The sequence below is a fragment of the Ovis aries genome, chromosome 5 (assembly GCF_016772045.2).
Source record: "Ovis aries strain OAR_USU_Benz2616 breed Rambouillet chromosome 5, ARS-UI_Ramb_v3.0, whole genome shotgun sequence".
Taxonomy (NCBI): domain Eukaryota; kingdom Metazoa; phylum Chordata; class Mammalia; order Artiodactyla; family Bovidae; genus Ovis; species Ovis aries.
The window spans coordinates 65,070,931-65,088,268 of record NC_056058.1 but is presented as its reverse complement, the minus strand read 5'-3'; the positions used below and the strand labels follow the sequence as shown (position 1 = coordinate 65,088,268).

The 17,338-nt window shown below is 39.8% G+C and overlaps 1 protein-coding gene across 4 annotated transcripts in view; it reads right to left on the bottom strand.

The window, feature by feature from the left end:
* SGCD (sarcoglycan delta) overlaps positions 1-17,338 on the bottom strand; it is a 1,058,523-nt gene that overhangs the window by 650,506 nt on the left and 390,679 nt on the right. The window contains exons 1-3 of one of the 4 annotated variants that reach the window (XM_060415951.1): positions 15,537-15,813; positions 15,029-15,221; positions 10,855-10,939 (exon numbers count right to left, since the gene is read on the bottom strand). The exons of 2 other annotated variants lie outside the window; for them this stretch is intronic. The gene's annotated coding sequence lies outside the window, so the exon portion shown is untranslated. Of the gene's footprint in view, positions 1-10,854; positions 10,940-15,028; positions 15,222-15,536; positions 15,814-17,338 lie in introns of those variants that run through there. One more of the 4 variants, XM_042250672.2, reaches the window with a different exon arrangement.

Sequence of the window (17,338 nt, the reverse complement as noted above, 5' to 3'; positions counted from 1 at the left end):
AAGCTGAAGCTTCAATACTTTGGTCACTTGATACGAACAACTGACTCCTTGGAAAAGACCCTGATGCTGGGAAGGAGTGAAGGCAGGAGGAGAAGGGGATTACAGAGGATGAGATGGCTGGATGGCATCACCAACTTGATGCACATGAATTTGAGCAAGCTCCAAGAGTTGGTGATAGACAGGGAAACCTGTTGTGCTGCAGTCCATGGGGTCGCAAAGATTGAGCTACTGAGCAACTGAACTAAATTCAATGCTTAGATTAAAAATTATGGAAGGTTTCATGTCAATAACAACTTCCATTTCAAAAACTGGGAAAAAGAGCAAAAATCTTAAGAAAAGTTAATGTAAGGAAGGACCAGAGTAAAAAATTCAATCAAACTGAAAATAGAAAACCAATAGAAGAAATGAATGAAACAAAAAGCTGGTTCCTCAAATAAGTTGGTATAATTAATAAACCTCTGAGTGAAGTTGCTCAGTCGTGTCTGACTCTTTGCAACCCCATGGACTGTAGCCCACCAGGCTCCTCCGTCCATGGGATTCTCCAAGCAGGAATACTGGAATGGGTTGCCATTTCCTCCTCCAGGGGATCTTCCCGACCCAGGGATTGAACCCAGGTCTCCCACATTGCAGGCAGATGCTTTAACCTCTGAGCCACGAGGGAAGCCCTATCAAAACTGATAAAAGTAAAAATAGAGAAAAAAACCAAATCACTAATATAAAAAATGAAATAATGGATATCATTACAGATCCTGTGGCAATTAAAAAAGTACTACAAACAACTTTATACTCATAAATTTGACAACTTAGAAGAAATGGTTCAATATGTGGAAAATCACAAACTACCTAGGGTAGGAAGAAAAAAGGGCCCTCAAAATGTCAATATCCTAATCCTGGGAAACTATGAGTATGTTATAAGCCAAAAGGGACTTTGCACTGATGATTAAGTTGACCAGTTTTGAGATGGAGAAAGTAAAGTGTTAGTCCCTCAGTAGTCTCTGACTCTTTGCAACTCCATGGACTGTAGCCAGCCAGGCTCCTCTGTCCATGGATTTCTCCAGGCAAGAATACTGCAGTGGGCTGCTAGGCCCTCCTCCAAGGGATTGTCCCCAGCCAGGAATTGAACCCAGGTCTCCCACATTGCAGGCAGATTCTTTATCATCTGAGCCTCCAGGGAAGCCCCCATAAGTCAGTGAAAGCTGGCATTCTCTAGAAGTTGGGAAATGCAAGGTAATACATTCGTCCTTTGTCTTCCAGAAAAGAATGCAGCCCTGCTAGCACCTTGATCTGAGTTCAGGGAGACATATATCACACTTCTGACTATAAAAATATAAGATAATAAATTTTTATTATTTGAAATCATTGTTTATTGTAATTTGTTACAGTAGACTAGAAAACTGATACACTACCAAAATACAATCAAGATTAAACAGATTATCTGGTAGCCCTGCTATGCTAAGTTGCTCAGTCATGTCTCACTCTGTGACCTCAGGGACTGCAGCCTGCCAGGCTCCTCTGTCCATGGAACTCTCCAGGCAAGAATACTAGAGTGGGTTTCATTCCCTTATCCAGGGATCTTCCCAACTCAGAGATTGAACTCAGGTCTCCCTCATTGCAGGCAGATTCTTTACTGCCTGAGCAACCAGGGAAGCCTCTAATAGCCCTAAACCATATAAACTGAATAATTTAAATGTTCCTGTAAAGTTATCTTCAGGCCCAGATGGTTTCACTGGAGAATTCTACCACACATTTAAAGGGAAATATTAATGTTACACAATCTCTTCCAGAAAATAGATGTGAGAACGCTTTCCAACTCATTTTATGAGGCCACTATCACTCTGATACCAAAATCAAAGACAGTCCAAAAAAAGAGTAAAATAATCGAAACTGTAGATCAGTATCTCTCATGAACTTAGATATAAAAATTATAAATACAATAATAACCAACCCTAACAATATGTAAAAAGAATTAACATAAGATAACCAAGTGAGGTCAAGGGTAGCCCAAGGTCAGGGACGGCGACCAAGAGAACCAGGCTGTGACAGCGCAGGAGCGGCTGAGAGGAGCTATCTCACATCTGAGGTCAGGGGCAGGGGCCGAGAGGAGCAACCCCACGTCTGAGGTCAGGGGCCGCGGCCGACAGCAGCTACCCCACCTCCAAGGAGCAGCAGCTACGAGGGTGCAGGAGTGCCAAGAGGACCTACTCCACATTCAAGGTCAGGAGGGACAATCTCATCCAAAGTAAGGAGCAGTGGCAGTGCTTTGCTGCAGCAGCTGTGAAGAGATATCCCACGTCCAAGGTACGAGAAACCCAAGTAAGATGGTAGGTGCTGAGAGAGGGCATCAGAGGGCAGACACATTGAAAACATAATCACAGAAAACTAGCCAATCTGATCACACAGAACACAGCCTTGTCTAATTCAGTGAAACTAAGCCATGCCTTCTGGGGCCACCCAAGATGGACAGGTCATGGTGGAGAGGTCTGACAGAATATGGTCGACTGGAGAAAGGAATGGCAAACCACTTCAGTATTCTTGCCTTCAGAACCCCATGAACACTATGAAAAGGCAAAATGATAGCATACTGAAAGAGGAACTCCCCAGGTTGGTAGGTGCCCAATATGCTATTGGAGATCAATGTAGAAATAATTTCAGAAAGAATGAAGGGATGGAGCCAAAGCAAAAATAATACCTAGTTGTGGATGTGACTCATGATAGAAGCAAGGTCCAATACTCTAAAGAGCAATATTGCATAGGAACCTGGAATGTTAGGTCCATGAATCAAGGAAAATTGGAAGTGGTCAAACAGGAGATGGCAAGAGTGAACGTCGACATTCTAGGAATCAGCAAACTAAAATGGACTGGAATGGGTGAATTTAACTCAGATGACCATTATATCTACTACTGCGGGCAGGAATTCCTTAGAAGAAATGGAGTAGCCATCATGGTCAACAAGAGAGTCTGAAATGCAGTGCTTGGATGCAATCTCAAAAATGACAGAATGATCTCTGTCCATTTCCAAGGCAAACCATTCAATATCATGGTAATTCAAGCCTATGCCCCAACAAGTAACACTGATCAAGCTTAAGTTGAATGGTTCTATGAAGACCTAGAAGACCTTCTAGAACTAACACCCACAAAAGATGTCCTTTTCATTATAGGGGACTGGAATGCAAAAGGAGGAAGTCAAGGAACATGTAGAGTAACAGGCAAATTTGGCCTTGAGGTACAGAATGAAGCAGGGCAAAGGCTAAAAGTATTGCCACGAGAACACAGTGGTCATAGCAAACACCCTCTTCCAACAACACAAGAGAAGACTACACATGGTCATCACCAGATGGTCAACACCAAAATCAGACTGATTATGTTCTTTGCAGCCAAAGATGGAGAAGCTCTATACAGTCCACAAAAACAACACCAGGAGCTGACTGTGGTTCAGATCATGAACTCCTTATTGCCAAATCCAGACTAAAATCGAAGAATGTAGGAAAAACCACTAGACCATTCAGGTATGACCTAAATCAAATCCCTTATGATTATACAGTGGAAGTGAGAAATAGATTTATGCGACTAGATCTGATAGAGAGAGTGCCTGATGAACTATGGACGGAGGTTTGTGACATTGCACAAGAGACAGGGATCAAGAACATCCCTATGGAAAAGAAATGCAAGAAAACAAAATGGCTGTCTGGGGAGGCCTTACAAATATCTGGGAAAAGAAGAGAAGTGAAAAGCAAAGGAGAAAATGAAAGATATAAGCATCTGAATGCAGAGTTCCAAAGAATAGCAAGGAGAGATAAGAAAGCCTTCCTCAGTGATCAATGCAAAGAAATAGAGGAAAACAACAGAATGGGAAAGACTGGAGACATCTTCAAGGAAATCAGAGTTATCAAGGGAACATTTCATGCAAAGATGGGCTCGATAAAGGACAGAAATGGTATGGACCTAATAAAAGCAGAAGATGTTAAGAAGAGGTGGCAACAATATACAGAAGAACTGTACAAAAAGATCTTCATGACCCAGATAATCATGATGGTGTGACCACTCACCTAGAGCCAGACATCCTGGAATGTGAAGTCAAGCAGGCCTTAGGAAGCATCACTACGAACACAGCTAGTGGAGGTGATGGAATTCCAGTTAAGCCATTTCAAATCCTGAAAGATGATGCTGTGAAAGTGGTGCACACAATATGCCAGCAAATTGGGAAAACTCAGCAGTGGCCACAGGACTGGGAAAGGTCAGTTTTCATTCCAATCCCAAAGAAAGGCAATGCCAAAGAATGCTCAAACTACCACACAATTGCACTCATCTCACAAACTAGTAAAGTAATGCTCAAAATTCTCCAAGCCAGACTTCAGCAATACATGAACCGTGAACTTCCAGATGTTCAAGCTGGATTTAGAAAAGGCAGAGGAACCAGAGATCAAATTGCCAACATCCACTGGATCATCAAAAAAGCAAGAGAGTTCCAGAAAAACATCTATTTCTGCTTTATTGACTATGCCAAAGCCTTTGACTGTGTGGATCACAATAAACTGTGGAAAATTCTGAAAGAGATGGGAATACCAGACCACCTGACCTGCCTCTTGAGAAACCTATATCCAGGTCAGGAAGCAACAGTTAGAACCGGACAAGGAAGAACAGACTGGTTCCAAATAGGAAAAGGAGTACGTCAAGGCGGTATACTGTCACCCTGCTTATTTAACTTATATGCAGAATACATCATGAGAAATGCTGGGCAGGAAGAAGCACAAGCTGGAATCAAGATTGCCGGGAGAAATATCAATAACCTCAGATATGCAGATGACACCACCCTTGTGGCAGAAAGTGAAGAAAAACTAAAAAGCCTCTGATGAAAGTGAAAGAGCAGAGTGTAAAGTTTGGCTTAAAGCTCAACATTCAGAAAACGAAGATCATGGCATCTGGTCCCATCACCTCATGGGAAATAAAGTGGGATACAGTGAAAATAGTGGCTGACTTTATTTTGGGGGGCTCCAAAATTACTGCAGATGGTGATTGCAGCCATGAAATTAAAAGACTCCGGCTCCTTGGAAGGAAAGTTATGATCAACCAAGACAGCATATTCAAAAGCAGAGACATTACTTTGCTTACAAAGGTCCGTCTAGTCAAGGCTATGGTTTTTCCAGTGGTCATTTATGAATGTGAGAGTTGGACTGTGAAGAAAGCTGAGTGCCGAAGAATTGATGCTTTTGAACTGTGATGTTGGAGAAGACTCTTGAGAGTCCCTTGGACTGCAAGGAGATCCAACCAGTCCATCCTAAAGGAGATCAGTCCTGGGTGTTCATTGGAAGGACTGATGTTGAAGTTGAAACTCCAGTACTTTGGCCACCTCATGCAAAGAGTTGACTCTGGAAAAGACTCTGATGCTGGGAGGGATTGGGGGCAGGAGGAGAAGGGGACAACAGAGGATGAGATGGCTGGTTTGCATCACCAACTCGATGGACATGATTTGGGAAAACTCCGGGTGTTGGTGATGGACAGGGAGGTCTGGCGTGCTGCGATTCATGGGATCACAAAGTGTCAGACACAACTGAGTGACTGAACTGAACTGAACCAAGTGAGATATATTTCAAAAAAATAAGACAGGTTCAACTTCACATATATATATATATACATATACATATATACATATATATATATACATATATATACACACATATATACATATATATATACATATATATATATATAAAATCAAGTATATAAAGAAGTTAAAGAACAAAAATGATATGATTATACCAAATGACAGATGAAAACATTTGATTAAATCTAACACCAAATTCTGATTTTAAAACTCTTTAAAAAATCAGGAATAAAGGGAGATAACTTCAAATGGATAAAAACCATCTATCAAAAAAAGCTATTTAACATCATACTTAATGGTAAAAGGCTGAATGCTCCCCTCCAAGGCTTAACACAGTACTGGAAGCGTAGCTACTGCAACAACACAAGAGGAAGAAATGAAGAGCAGGCAGGTTGTAAAGGAGAGACAAAATTATATTGTCAACACAGAACATCTCAAAGATTCTAAAAAAAAAAATGGAAGTAATAAATGAGTTCAATAAGGTCACTGATAAGATATGCACTAAAAAATCTATTTCATTTCTACGGACTTCCTTGATGGTCCAATGGATAACGCAGGGGACACAGGTTTGATTCTTGGTCCAAGAAGATTCCACATGCTGCAGGGCAACTAAACCTCTGAAGCCCTTGCACCTACAGCCTGTGCTCCACAACAAGAGCAGCTTCCTCAGTGAGAAGCCTGCACACCACAGCCAGAGAACAGTCCCTGCTTGCCACAACTAGAGAAAGCCTGCGCACAGCAACCAAGGCCCAGCACAGCCAAAAATAAACAAATTTTTAAAAATCAATTACATTCCTGTATACTACAAATTTACATGCAGAAACTGAAACACACATAACCACCCATAATCACTTCAAAGAAAGAAATATAGAAATATACAGGTAAAACTGGTATAGACTATTAAAGTGAAAGTGAAGTCGCTCAGTCGTGTCTGACTCTTTGTGAACCCATGGGCTGTAGCCCACCAGCCTCCTCCATCCATGGGATTCTCCAGGCGAAAATACTGGAGTAGGTTGCCATTTCCTTCTCCAGGGGATCTTCCCGACCCAGGAATCGAACCCAGGCCTCCCGCATTGTGGGCAGACGCTTTAACCTCTGAACCATTTGTATATAAAAACACTCTATAAAGTTTTGATGAAGAAATAAAAGAAGTTCTAAACAAATGGAAAAATACACTATATTCATGAACTGAAATACTCAACATAGGAAAGATGTCATTTCTCCTCCAATGTATCTATAGGTTGAAAGCAATGCCTATCAAACATCAAGCAAAGTTGTTTTTGTTTTTTCCTAAAACTGAATTGAAAAGGCACAGGCTCTTGAGTATCTAAAGTTGTCTTTACAAAAAAAGCAAATGAAGTAAGAGTAGGGGGAATTATTCTACCTGAAATTAAGGTTTCTGAGAAAACTACAGTAATCATGACAATGTTGTGTTGTTGGGGACATGGACACAGAATAGAAGAGATAGGAATAGATCCATAAAGATATCCTCAATTGATTTTTGACAAAGAAATCCAATTCAATGGAGGGAAGGGAAGTCTTTTCAACAAATTTTGCTGGAACAACTCAACATCTACAGGCAAAAATTGAATTATGTTCTAAACCTCACACCTTATACCAATGTTATCTCATAAAAAGTGAAATGCAAAACAAACCTGTAAAACTTTTAGGAAAAAAAAGAAGAAAAATCTGTAAATAGGACTAGGACAGCAGTTCTTAAATTTTATACCACAACACACAAAAACAGTCAAATGGGACTCATTAAAATAAACCACATTAGGTCTTTGAAATTCTATGCAAAGAGGACCAAAAGACAAACTATAGACTGATAGGAAATATTTGCAAATCACATATTCAAGGAAAGACTAGTGTTTTGAATATGTACAGAAGTCTTACAGCCCAACACTAAAAGAACAATACAACTAGAAAAAGGGCACAACAGATAAACAGTTTCACTGAAGAGGATATACAGATGGCAAACAAGCAAATGAAAAGATGTTCAACATCATTATAATACAAATAAAACCACAGTGAGATAACACTATCCACCTATCAGATTTGTAAAATTAAAAAAGAATTGTGACAACACCAACTGCTGGCAAGGATGTTGAAGATCTGGGTGACTCACATATTGCTGCTGGCATTTTAAACTGTCACAGCTGCTTTGGAAAAAACAGTTCTGAATTGTTTTTAAATAAAAAATTAAACAGGCAACTATCATATGACCCAACAACAGTTCTCCTGGGCATTTACTCCATTTATGCACTCTTTGCATATTCCAAACAAGTGAAAACTTACGTTTATACAAACACTGGTGCATGAATATTCATAGTGGCTGTATCTGTAATAGCTAAAAACTGGAATCAGACCAGCTGTTCTTCAAAGGATGAACATTTAACAAACTTGCACACCATGGAATAGGACTCAGTAATAAAAAGGAACAACTTGATACACACAACAACTCGGATGAATCTGCAAGAAATTATGCTGAATTAAAGCTAATTACAAAAGGTCACATACTGTAATATTCATTTTACCGGACACTTCTGAAATGACAATATTTGTCAAAAATGGAGGGCAGTATGGTGGTTGCCAAGAGTGAGATACAGAGGTGTGGAGGGAAGAGGTGGGTATGGTTACAAAAGGGAAACACGAGAGCATCTGTGAGATTGAAAATGTTAAGTGTCTTGCCTGTGAAAGTGATCCATGAACCAGGTGATGAAAATGTATAGCACTTAGCACACATATGCACACACAGGTGCACATGAGGACAAGTAAAATTGCAGAAATCTGAATAAGATTGCTAGAGTGTAGCATGGAGAAGGAAATGACACCCCACCCCAGTGTTCTTGCCTGGAGAAGCCCAGGGACAGAGGAGCCTGGTGGGCTGCCGTCTATGGGGTCGCACAGAGTCGGACGCAACTGAAGCGACTTAGCAACAGCAGAGTATATCAATGTCAATATCCTTCTTGTGAATTCTAAGACAGTTACGCATTCATTTCTAGTGAATGAAACTTGAAAAAGTATACAAGGGATCTTTCTGCATTATTTCCTACAACTGTATATGAATTTATAGTTAATAAAATTTTCTAATAAAGAAAAAACGTGAATGATAATAGTACAGCAAGATACTCCAAGAGGGAAAAGAACCAAAATTGTTTCTATTCTATTGCCTTCCCTAAAGTTTGGCACTTTCCCAGAAAAAGATAACAGAAAGGGTTTTTTGGGTGGAGAGGTTGTCTTTTTGTTAATTCAACTCAAGGCTGGAAAACATAACCAGATATTTATATGAGAAGGTTTAGTTAAAATGACAGTAAGAAGTTAATTTTCATAACTTCATTAATATTGGTTGTCTTTTAGATGCTTTATTCTGAGGCCAAACCACAGAATTTTTAGAAATCACATTAAAACAAAAAACATCTGTCTTTGTGCTGCTCTGTCCAGGAACAGAAACTGATCAGGCTGAAAAGTCCTGCGAGCACAGTGTGCTAAGATGCAGAGGGAGGCTGGATTACAGGAGATGCCAATTCTTAGAAAGTAGAGGGGAAAAAAAGTATAAGATGCATCTTTGATGAAGACTGCAGGCAATTATATTTTTAAAAAATTAAGATCATATTTCAAAAATATTCTTCAGGGAAACACTTGAAGTATAGTACCTGAGAGAGCTGTGGCCAGTAGACCAATAAAAAAAAATGTTAAATATATCAACAATAATCATCACATTTGTATATTCAACGTTCAAATAATTCATATATTTTGGTGGGAGTTGTTTAATATGCAATTATTTTATTAATTTTTGAAAAGAATTTAAAAACAATATATGTTTATAACCTTTTATAAGTTCACCAATATAATAAAACATTTTGTTGATTAATGGAAAAAAGACAAGTAGAAGATGCTGAGGTATAGGGTGGGGTTGAGGAGTCAGGAAAGCAAATGAAGATTAAAGACTATACAGAGGAGGGTGAAAGGAAGACTCTCTGCTGACCTAGTACAGTGTGTGTAAGGGCAGGGAGTACTAGATGACAAACCTCAAGACTGGACGATGAGGGCTCCCAAATAGTGACTGGCACTTGGGGACAAGCTGATAGGCCAGAGAAGACACTCCCATATTCCTACTGCTCTGGATTCTGAGTTTGGTAAGAAACTTTTATCCTAAAGAATAAATCGAATACTATCTGGGATTTATTTGGCCCTGAACATGTTATTGCTGAACTGTCCTCCTTCAATCCCCATAAGAGAACAGAAGGCTGGAGTTAGAGAGAAAAATTACTGGGAAAAGCCGGATATGGGCAATTGACTGTGGTATCGATGGAGGGAAGGGGGCTTCATAGAGATCTGACATCCGAGATGGGTCTTAAAAACAGGAAGGAGTTTGCCAAATGGTGACTTATTCTTACTATGTATTTTCTGTTCAGGAGAACGGAGCCAAATACCATCAGAGAGAAGTCACAAAAGACATATATCTTATTTGAAATATGCTTAATGGGTGTAGGTCCCCTTAAGATCTGTAAGAGGACAAAATGAGGGAGGGGGTAAGGAGGGCAGTTATCCAAGTGTTTTCAGAGACATTTTCCCCCTTCTACCTTTCCCCTTTCATACATAATCCTATCATGCAAATATTATATCTCTTCTTGGGCAAATAAATTCAGGCTCAGAAGACAGGAAATGCTTGGGTCAAGGCCACACCCTGCAAGGGAGAAGAATATTTAAAATACAGGTTTTATTAAAATTCCTGGCTTCTCCATCCTCCTATTTTGATTGCAACAGATATGCTCGTAAAAGAAGGGATGGATTACAGGTGTGATGCCCATTACACAAGAGTGGACCAAATGGGTACTGAAACAGCAGGGCCCAAGAGCAGCAAAGAGGGGGAAAGGAAGCAAAGATATTGAGAACTGCTAAAGATGAACTTCACTTCTGCTGCATTAGTCAAGGCATTCTTTTCCATCAAGAAAGATGGTCACATGCTTAAAACAGACCCCAAAAGAACACACCTAATGAGTCCAATATTGCATTTGAAGATCACAGTGGATGGTGGCAAAGTCAGCATGTTTTAGAAACAGACTGGCTTGGGTTCAGAATTTGGCTCCTTTGGGATCCAGCTCTGGTTCCTCCTCTGAATCAGCACTCAACTTCTCATCCACCCCTGATTCTACTGCTTGCTGGAACAATCAGTTTTAAGCAGGCTCTTATCCAGCTTCACAGTGGTGCACACTGACAGCATCTTCCTTTGGGCCCTAGACACATACCTAGTGCAAGTACTTGTCCCAGGAATTCACTGACGATGCGATGGGAGACCTCAGTGGGACCCACTGGCACTCAGAAATGCATAATCTAGAAGTCAGAGTAGGACAACAGCCAATGAGTACATGTTTCCCTTTCATCCCCTAGGCTTTAAGGTTTTAAGATGCATTTTCTAAAAAGCTCCTCAAACTATCCTTCCAGCAAATTCGAACAATAAACTTACTATCGGTGTACAACTCAGTAACAAGTCACATATTGGTTCTCTCCTTCACTCCTTGTTACTTTACTCCTGCTCGAGGTAGTCATTTCCCTGGAGATTGCTTAAAGGAGAACCCAGGCCAAGAAACTAGCTGTATGACTTGATCAACTTACCTGTCTGAAACATAAATTTCCCCAAACATAAAATGGAATTAATAATTATATTTTCCCAATAGTCTTAGAATTATGAACAAACATATTACATGTAAAGCATTTGGCCTGGTGTTGAGCCCACGGTAAGCAGTGAATAGATGCTGCTGCTGCTGCTGCTAAGTCGTGTCAGTCATGTCCGACTCTGCGACCCCATAGACGGCAGCCTCCCAGGCTCCGCTGTCCCTGGGATTCTCCAGGCAAGAACACTGGAGTCGGTTGCCATTTTCTTCTCCAATGTATGAAAGTGAAAAGTGAAAGTGAAGTCCTCAGTCATGTTGGACTCAGCGACTCCATGGACTGCAGCCTACCAGGCTCCTCTGTCCACGGGATTTTCCAGGCAAGAGTACTGGAGTGGGTTGCCACTGCCTTCTCTGAGCGAAGAGATGACAGCTATTTTACTCCCTGGTTCCTCTGTAAAGTCATTGCACATCTTATTTGGAAGCCCAGGAAGTACAGCAAAGAAAGTCTCTAGCAAATGCCCAAATGCAACCTGTTACATACCCTATTTAAAAAAAAAAAAATGTTTGAAGCTTATTACCGAGATACACACGGCCCAAGTTCAGAACTCCATCATTGCAAAACCGAGAAAAGTTTGAATAAAAATTCAAATATCTGAAAGGTGAGACGGAATTGGGGGAAAATAGGATTATCTACTGCTGATGTAATACATATGTTAAACCATAAAGTAATACCAAATAGACCAAACTTTATCACACAGCTAGCTAGCAATTCTAAGGAAGTCTGGGGACTGGTTTCAGTCTTTGACACTGCTTCAGTAGAATGCCTATTTTCCTCTCTTCCATCCTCACCAGATTTCTTAGGAATGCTTTTGAATCCCCCATTGTGTTAGGAGGTTTATTTTGAGCTGAAGAAGGTGGTAAAGTTTTATTCTATACACTACTTAAAATTATAGTAAACGAAATAAACTTATTTGGAAGAGTAAAAACGAAGATTATTTCCACAAGCTCTTAGGAAAAAAATAACAAAAAATATCAGTGAAAGAGGAGGCAAAACCCTCCTGTTGTGTCAGATTGAAGACATACAGAGGAAGGAAAAAAGAATACAAAGAGAAATCTGTGAGATGAAGCAATCACGACAAAACAGAAATGGCACAGAATGACCTCATCAATTTTCCAAGGGACCTAACTCCCTGTTTCAGCACACTGACCACACCCAAAAAAGTTCTGCTCCTTCCTGGAGCTTCTTTCATTTTAAACAAGCTTATTTTGTTTTAAAACAAGCACCCAAAGCCAAAAGAAGTCCTACTGGTCTATGATATTTTGCCCGTGCAAAAGACAAATCTGGAGAAGATCTCAGATTTGAAAGACAAAACCAATCAGTATAGAATTCTGTCAAGCCCCAAAGGCTACAACAGCCTCTGAATTGCTATTCAGATTGTCATCACAGAGATCAGTGTAAACTGGGAAATGAGTTGCACATTGAAAATGATGAAAAAGAAGATGATCCAGTGGAGTCTTCTAATGATTCTAGCCAGCCGTGACACCTCATTAACTCGGCCTCTGTGAGATTTTCTCTGTCAAACATTTTGTACTGTTCATAACCCTATCACCCAATACCCATGTTAATCACCTCATATTTGGAATAATATGAAGAGTTTGTAATAAGACTCCCTTGAATACCATTTTTCTTTCCACCCACCAAAATTCATCAGAAATTCCTGTGTCGTATTATCCTTGCCCAATACCAGTAGAATAGAGTTCTTGGGTGATAAAGGGATGTAATGAAGGTAAGATCTGATGAAATACAGGAGACACGCCATCTCATCCTAACTTTACTATCTACACCCTGATGAAATTTTCTACAAGCCAGTCTCTTGAATTTCACTTATAAAATTAGTAAAAGGGAAGGAGGGGACATTACATCCATATATAATTTTGTAGCTGAAGAGGCATTTCATACCACTGCAAATGGACAGGAAGGTTGAAAAAGGACGGGTGTTGGTTAGACAATGGTTTCAATGATTTTTTTTTTAATTTAGGTATAATTGATATAAGACTTGATTAGTCTCAGGTGTCCAACATAATGATCTGATATTCACTGATCAATATTTTTAAAGAATTCTATCAGTTAATAAAAATTTCAACTCCCTAGGACAGATTATTACCAAATGTCCTTCAGCTGCAATTCTCTGTGATGGCATAACCCTGTAACGCAATTTGATGTAGATTGGAAGAGTGCCCCAACACATGTCCCCAAATCTGTCAGATCATCTATGGAATCTATCCGAAATGATCCAGATAACCCATTGGAGAGTTCTTGGTGTACTTCTCAGTGTTCCTTTATATTAAAAATAAATTTCTCCTGCTCCTAGCTATTTCTTACCAATTATTTAACAGCAATTTATGCATTGTTCTTCTACTACCACCTGGTAGAGCACAAATTTATACTCCAATTCCTACATTTTAACACTACCTCCTGAAAATAGCTTTACTTCAGCTCAGGGGTCCAATTCATTAACATTCATGCCGTGGTTCATTTTTAGATCTTTCCCTCCCAGCCTTAAGGCAGAAACTAAAGCTATGTGGATCCTGATTTCATGGGATGCCAGTTCTATTCTATGAATTTCAATACATCCTTTAGCTATTGCTTTTCTCTGGTCTACAATAGCAGGTAGGCAGTGAAGGGGTATAAGATACAGCTGTAAAGTACCTGTACTCTACTAAATATAACACGCGTGGTGCTGGCTTCCTCCAGCTTCCACTGATAGATAGGACAACTTTTCTGGCAAATAACATGCTTTTCTTTTACTTCATCCACTGTATACACTGAAAACAACAAGTTCACATACTAGCAGATGTGAGAAAGCCATGTCTCTAGATTTGCTATTCTGGGGCAAGATTTGATTTAACCTTCCAGGGTCAAGCCTGAGAACAAGTAAATCCTGAAAGAAATCAGGAAGCAAGCAGGACATAACAGATTTCATTAACCCTAGTTACAGTGTTGTTTTTCCTAGTTATGTTTTTTGTTAATTTTGGATTTAAAAAAAAAAATTCAGGATCTTCAGCTAAAGGTAGTATTTCTACTCTCTTGGCATTGAAGAATAATTTAGGCATAGCCTCTATAGTTTGTAATAACATGGATGAACTCTTGGACAATTTTAGTAAAAAAAGGTGCTTTCTTTGCAGAAGTTACAATTCTTTTAGACACACTTTTATAGGATATTTTATTTTCTACTGACAATAATCACACAAATGTAAAATGTGTTTATAAGACTAGTATTTTGGTTTAGATGAGGATGAAGTTGTGAAATGAGCAGATGTTAAACCAATTCACCTGAGAGTCCAGGTGTAAAGCAAAGACCCATCAAGCCAGCTGACCCAGCGGTAGGAAATGGCCATGTTAGGCTAAGGGCCCATACAGAATAAACCCACATCTCAGTGGCTCTATCTTATGGTTTTGTTTTGCTTCCAAAAAAGAGCAACATCAATTTTCTGTTACATCACTTAAATGCATTTCATCAAAATTCATATGCCCTACTTTTATTTTGGGGGCTTCCCTGGTGGCTCAGAAGGTAAAGCGTCTGCCTGTAATGCAGGAGACCTGGGTTCAATCCTTGGGTTGGGAAGATCCCCTGGAGAAGGAAATGGCAATCCACTCCAGTATTCTTGCCTGGAGAATCCCATGGACAGAGGAGCCTGGTGGGCTACAGTCCATGGGGTCACAAAGAGTCGGACATGACTGAGCGACTTCACTTTCACTATTTTTATTTTTTAGTACAAAAGATATTTTTTCCAAGTCTATACTTACAACATCCAGGGCAATTCTTCTTTAACATGAGTTTCCATTTCACACAGGATTTTATCCACTAATTCAGGAGCATCGTGGGAGAATGTATGACCTGAGTAGTTTTGTGACAACCATATGCATAAAGATAACTGATAGTTTGAGAACATTTCAGCACTCCTTTGGGGAAATAGTCAAGCCTGAAGTCCATTAACAGCTAAAAAGGAGAAAGTAAAAGATAAAAGGTAACAAAGTGGGAAACCCTTCAAAGATTGGTTTAAATGGCTGGCGTGAATATTTTATTTTCTACTGGCAATAACCACAAGAATAACTTCTATTTATTGTATATGTACTCTTTCTAGCCTCTGAAGTGGCCTTGTTGTTTCTTTGTTTTACAAATGGGGAAATACAGGCTTAAAGAAGGCAAACCACTTTGTCAATGCTTCGGAGCAGCTAAGGGGAACAGCTAGGATTTGCACCCAAACTTTGTTATGTCTAAAGCCTATGTGGCTTAAAATCATTAGTCTTTTACCTTGCACTTGTCACAGAGCCACTGGCAAACCACACGTAGTAAGAAGGCCAAATTCACGTGGTGCTCCAATCTCGCAGGATCTGATGCTTGCCGTAAGCAGGGATTTCTAAGGCACTTTTTCTGACAAAAGTTTAAAATAGCTTGACTCAAGATGTCCCAGACTTTTATCCCACACCTCTCAAGCCCTTAGTTCTAAGGCTTCATCCTTGCAAAAGACCACATAGCCTCTTCTCACAGTGTAAGTTTCCTTCAGCAGAGGAAGAAGCTAAAGAAATGTGCTATCCCCTTCCTGGTTTCTCTTTCTCTCTACTGGAAAAACTAGCTTAATTCATTTCACCTGTGTTCTTCCAGGTGGGGCTTGGTTTTGCTTGTCAAGCCTAAACACTTTCAGCTGGGCCAGTAATGAGTGGCCTCTCCAGAAAATAACAATGGTATTGATTTTTAAAATAACACGGAGACTTGCAGAAATTTAAACTATGGGGCAGCACAAAGAAGAAAATAAAAATGACCAATAACTACCATTAAATTTTGTAGAACAGACTTCTAGTTGTTTTTTCCTTTTTTTTTTTTCTATGCATGGGCAATAGATAGTTACAAAATAATTTTTCTCATGGAAAATTTCAAAAAGATACAAAAGTAGGCAGACTAGTGTCAAAACTTCCAGTTCAGCCGCTCAGTCATGTCCGACTCTTTGTGACCCCATGAATCACAGCACACCAGGCCTCCCTGTCCATCACCAACTCCCAGAGTTCACTCAGACTCACATCCATTGAGTCAGTGATGCCATCCAGCCATCTCATCCTCTATCGTCCCCTTTTTCCTCCTGCCCCCAATCCCTCCCATAACCCCGCACAATTAATAATTCGTGACTAAACTTATTTTTCATCCATACTCCAACCCACGTACTCCCTTATTCCAGGTTATTTTGAAGCCATCCTAGACACCAGAGCATTTCAACTGGAAAAAGTTCATTATGTACTTTTATAAAATAAATGAGCTTTTCATTAGTCATGATCTAATACCAGAATTTCACCTGCAAGTTTAACAATAGTTCATATCAAAGTGGAAATACGAACACTAAATATGGGCAGTTCATATCATAATACACCCATATTTAGTGTTCAGATTTCCACTTTCTCGTGAATCTTTCCTTGGTTAAGTGTTTGAATCAGGATGAAATTTAGGTCTACATATTGCTCTGAGTTGGCTTGTCTCCTATATCTTACCTCCTCAAAGTGTAGTCCGGATGTAGCACCCTGGGCTCCCTGGGAGCTTGTCAGATATGCAGAACCTCAGCCAATCCCCACCCTACCCAGACCACCTCAGGCAGAAATGCATCATAACCAGATACCAGGTGATTCCTATGCCTAGTAATTAAAGTCTGAAGCTCAATGTTTTTAAGTCTCTTTTAATCTAAGTTTCTCTCTCTTCAGCTTTTTTCTTCATATATCTTTTTAAAACATCTACATTGTCTTCCCAAATTTCTCACAGTGTGGCTAATGCTAACTGTAGCCTCATGGTAATGTATAACACTACTTTTAATATAAAATGGAATTTTATCTAAAGGCCTGGTCAGAAGCAGGTTCACTTTCTGGGCAGGGCTTACATCACCCAGTCTCTCAAACCTCAGGACTGAGCACTGAAGAACTGATGCTTTCCAGCTGCAGTGCTGGAGAAGGCTCTTGAGAGTCCCTTAGACAGCAAGAAGATCAAACCAGTCAATCATAAGGGAAATCAACCCTGAATATTCATTGGAAGGACTGATGCTGAAACAGAAGCTCTCATGCTTTGAACACCTGATG